We start from the raw sequence: 5240 nt of genomic DNA, 5'->3' as shown, positions 1-5240 counted from the left end.
TATTTATCCTACTGGCAACATCAAAAGGTTGTCAAGTGTTGAAGGGAGAAGACCCCAGTACCAAGAAAAAGGGGCATCGGTGGTTAATGTTTGGAGTATACTCCCTACCTCTACCACTGATAAAACCACTGTTAGTGGGAAATCAGATGACCCCATTAAATTGGGTGATGATTTAAAATATCAGGATTTGATGGAACGAATTGAAAAGTTGGATACATCTGTTGCAGATCTTAAAAACATGCTACAGCAGGTGTTGAAAACTCAAAAGATGCAATCCACTGCTGTTCCACCTCAAGCACCAGCTCCACAACAGACACCTGCTACAAATGAGCTCTGGAATCTATTTCAACCTTTTCTCCATCATCAAGCACAAATAGCAGATCAGCAACATGAAAAACATGTTCAACAGCTGAGAAATGCAATGGAGTCAAGATTCAAGAACACTCAGGCTGATCTAAAGGCTCTCAAAACTCAGATCCTGCACACCACTGGCACTGCTCCTCCAACAGTTCTCTTCATTGATCAACTTCCCCCAGATAATGCCAAAAAGGGGGAGAAAATTTAGGAGTGGAAAAAGAAGGGAATAGAGGAAGGTCTATACATTGAACCAGAAAATGCAAACATGACCAAACAGATCCCTTTGCCAGATGGAAGCAAGAAAATTGATGTGACCACAAATGCACTGGCAGAAGCGGTTGCAAGTGTAAAAAGGGATATAGAGGCCAAAAGGAAAGCCAGGGTGAATTGTCCGGATCAGGGTACTTCAGGGTCAAAAGATGATGAGAATCTTGTTGATGAAAAGAAGAAGCCTACAAGAAGTGTAAGGCTACCCAAATCCATTCCAACCAGACGTTCAAAGTCTCTTCCAAAACCACCACCTAAAACAGCTGTTGTAACTCCTGTTGTACCCACTACTGTTGGCACTTCAGTGGTTTCAACATCTGCTCCCACTTCAACACATACCACTTCAACACACACTACATCCACTGCCTTATCACCATCACCACTAAAAACAAAATCACTTCCTGCCAAAAGGCAGAAGACAGCAGTTGTTACAACATCTGCTGTAAAGACAACAGTGGTTGGAACACCAGTTGTTTCAACAACTGTTAGTCAATCACAAATCACTGCCACTACATCCACCACCACTGTTCCATCCAAAACATCATCAGCCCCTCCTCAAACAAAGAGGAGAAGGCTAATTCTCAAAGATGATGACACTTCACCATCTCAAACATCTTAAAAATCTTTAGCTCTTGTCACAATACCAAAACCAGTTACTCTCTCTTCAGTTCGAATGCACAAGCCCTTACCTCCTGCAGGTGTTCAGTTTCCTCTTGAACTAGCAGCTGTTAGAGAAGAAATAAAATCTTTTTACTATGAGGATGACCCTGCCAAAAGGAGTTTGCCATCAATAAGAGGATATCCCTGGCCTAAAAATGTTGATGAATATTTGAAGATCAAGGCCAAGCAAGCAGAGGATATCTCAAAAAGAAGCACACAAGGGAAATCTGACAAAGAAATTTCTAGAAACTATCAATATCTGCTCAACAAGTCAGTTCCCTAGAACAATTTGCCAAAAATGTCAGTCAACAAATTTCAGAAAGAGCACTGAAACTTTGAAGAAAGACTACATTGAAAGCATCATGGCTCACAAGAAGTACAAAGGAGAGAGATACATGTACAAAGAGTGGATTGTTCCTGAGCTTGAAAATGAAGCAGCAAGAATTCAAGACATGATAAAAAGGAAAGTCACTCACACTCCTCCTGACTGGGCAAAGTTTAGAAAGAATGTACCTGATAAACAGGTAGAACTGAAAAGAATGAAAGAAGAACTGGTTGCTGCTGAATATGGAAACAAAAGACAAATTGCTAGATGGAAAGAAGATGTGGTCAGGATCACCTACAAAAGGTTGGAGGAATTAAGAAAGAAAGATCCAAAAGTTCCTCAAAAGCCTGACTATCCTGAAGCTGAGGTTTCAAAAAGACCATCAAAGCTGCAAATCAGGAGAGCCACTGCTCCAACTGGTGCTGCCATCTATAAAAGAAAGACACACAAATAGTTGGGAGCTGAAACCATCCAAGAGATGATAAATGAGATGACCTTGTAAAAGAAGGCATAAAGAAAATGATCATAGAAACTCTTGGTTTGGATCAAACTGCAAATACTGGTCAGCCAGTTATGAATAGGCCAGCCTCACCAAATACCTCTACTAATAAACATCTCCCAAGAAACCCACCAGGCTCAAAAATACAAAAGTGGGAAACTGACAAACAGACCTGCGTATTGACTTTGCTCAGGTCTGGTGGAGAAGTGGAGAAAATATCAAGGGAACAAGCTCTTGGCCTGAGTCTTGAAGATTTGCAGGATCTCCTTGATCTTCCACTTAGCAGGGATGATGAAGACACAGATGCCCTTGACTTTGAACTACAATTTAAAGGACAGATAAGGGAACTGTTGATGAGGCAATAAATGTCCACAATAATGAAGAGTTTTGGCATTATCTGTTCCAGGGGGAGATTGTTGGGATTGAACCCTATCAGAGGAACAGATAATTAAAGCCAAAACTGGATCAGAGCAGTGGATCCAGAATAAGCAGATGATTACATACAAATCTCTCCCCTTGAAAGTGATTTCAACATCTGCTGACCTCCTATCTGCTGATCTTGCAAAATGCTGACCTACAACTGCTGCTCAAGTAAAGACCTGATGAAAGACTAAAGCCCTGTTGATTCAATCTACTGCTTTGAGTCAAGCACTGCTGATCCGGACAAGTACTGCTGGGTGCACAGCAGTGGAAGGTTGCAGCAGCTGATCAATAGTCTGTTTTGTAATGTAATGTAATAGCAGTAGTTAACATAGCAGTGTTTGTATAGATCAGAGGTTAGAGTTTGTTAGGAGGTTAGATGTCATTTTCATGGTAACGTCAGTTAAGATGCTCAGTGGTTTGCAAGTGCCTATAAATAGATCAGTACTTTGTACTGTTCTATTAGCTCTTTTGCATCATCGTCTTCTTTGCACGAACAAACAACTGAGCTCTGGCTGAGGGGGAGTTTGCATTCATTCATCAATCATTGTAATCGTTATTGAAATAAATTCAATCTTCCGATTCATTGTGAAAAGATGTTTGATCAAAGTATTACTCTCGTTTGATTGTATGCAAAGTTTGTTTTCATCATAATTCCGCTGCACACTCATCCATTTTCATTTTAATTATAAACACAAAATACAATCGGAATCAAACTCAGATCCAACATTTCATTAATCCATCCCAAGACGACGACCATGAAGAAATGTTGGGGTCGCATTCCAACAACCTCGTTGCTCCCAAAAATACCTTCAGTTCTAGCGAAGACTTGGACGATAGTCGTCCCTGTGCCGATTGTGCCGTGAAGGACTCTCCATCGACTTCGTTCGGTGCATACATAGACCTGAGCGATTCGGCATATACCTTCTTTAACGAGAGCCCGGGAAAGGGTTGGACTTGTCCACCTAGAATAAAAATAGGAATTACCCTCACCGACAACCTCTTGCGTTCTCGCCTTAGTCTAGGACAATTAAGGTATCTTAGGCACTTTGGGGTTGTTCCAACCAGTAAGGAACCACCCGATATCAATTAGTTCCTTAGAAATTGAAGAAACTCCATAAGACAGCTTCTAGACACGAGGCCGTGTCCAGGTCAGCACGCCCCCGTGCCCACCTAAAAGATTCTCTGCTGATTTCGTCAGAATACGGACAAAATGTGTCAGGATTTTTACTGCACATGGGGCCGTGTCCAACCAACACGGGGCCGTGTCCAGTGCGTTGTCGTTTTCTTTAAATGCAGCCTGATTCCTGCTCATTTTTTACCACTTCAAAAGACAGAGATTCCTGGGATCTTCACTCATACTATCCTAGGTAAGTTCTAAAAGAAGGTTCCAAAGAACCCTCTTGTCTTTTCCACTTCCATTCATTGCCTTCTCTTTCAATTTTTCATAACATCTCCTCCACTAAAGCTTGGAAACCCCATGATTCCAGCCTTTGGTGTGAAGTTTGTAAGGTTGTTATCCAAGGGATCTTACTCAAAGTAAGTTATATAACTTTGTTTTAAATTATCTGTGCTTAAAACTCGAATAAAAACCATAAAAATAATTTAAAACGCCAAGATTCCTTGATCTCAAGACCTGCAGACAACTGGACACGGGGTCGTGCTCAGCGAGCACGGGGCCGTGTCCGAGGTTCTGTTTCATAAAAATTGAACTCTCTTCGGTCTATTTCCCAGAAATGGCAAGCAGAACTAGCGGAGCATCTTCATCAAGAAATAACCGACAGGGGAGAAGATCATCAACGGCAGAAGACTCTCTTGTAAACTACGTTTACGCCCTAAGAGAGGCTATTGATGAAATAACGGGGGTGGAAGAAGCATTGGTCGACCGTATCAACCATCTAACGGTGGGACTGGAGGGATATCTCCGAGAGGTAAACCTCTTGCACCAGAGGTTAAACCTCCTCGCCTCTCCTCCTTTGGTTCCTATAATAACCCAAAGGGCGTGGAACGTGGTCCCCGAAGTCGTCATACCCGCCGAGTGGTACGCCATACACCCGGAACCTCCATAAGGGATAGTGCAAGGAGTCCTGGTGGTTGTTCCCCCTCCTCCACAAGATGTTGAGGAAAATGAAGCCGCCTTCTTCCTCCCAAGGGAAATAGAGGAATGGCTTTAGCAACATTTAGGAAGAAAAACCATCGGCCGAGAGTCCTACTACATCGGGAAACTATTCCCGAAATTTTCCTAACAAACAGTAGAACTCTTTATAATAACTTTGTGTACCTCCTGACCTAATTAGTTAAGATTTTTCTTTTGTTTCTTTTTATTTTTCTTTTTTAGGAACGTTATGTAAGATCTCTCTATGATTTTAATGGAACGATGGTTTTAAGGTTTGAATGATGTTGTAATGAATGAAATACACTCATGGTGGTCAAGGATGAAAAGGGAAACGAGAAACATGGCCCCATGCACAAAAACAAGGCCACCCGACAACAATTTCTCCATTACAGTAAGTTCAGCACGGGCCATGCCCAGCCAACACGGCCCCGTGCTGAACACCCTGCAGACAAATGCCCAGTTCAGGTAACTGGACACGGGTCGTGTTCACCGAACATGCCCCCGTGTCCAGGCTTCTGTTTCTTTTATTTAATTATTGTTACTGTCACCTAAACACGGGGTCGTGCCCGGTCCCCACGGGGCCGTGTCCAGACTGC

The sequence above is a fragment of the Helianthus annuus genome, chromosome 2, assembly GCF_002127325.2.
Source record: "Helianthus annuus cultivar XRQ/B chromosome 2, HanXRQr2.0-SUNRISE, whole genome shotgun sequence".
NCBI lineage: Eukaryota > Viridiplantae > Streptophyta > Magnoliopsida > Asterales > Asteraceae > Helianthus > Helianthus annuus.
This window is presented reverse-complemented; position numbering follows the sequence as displayed.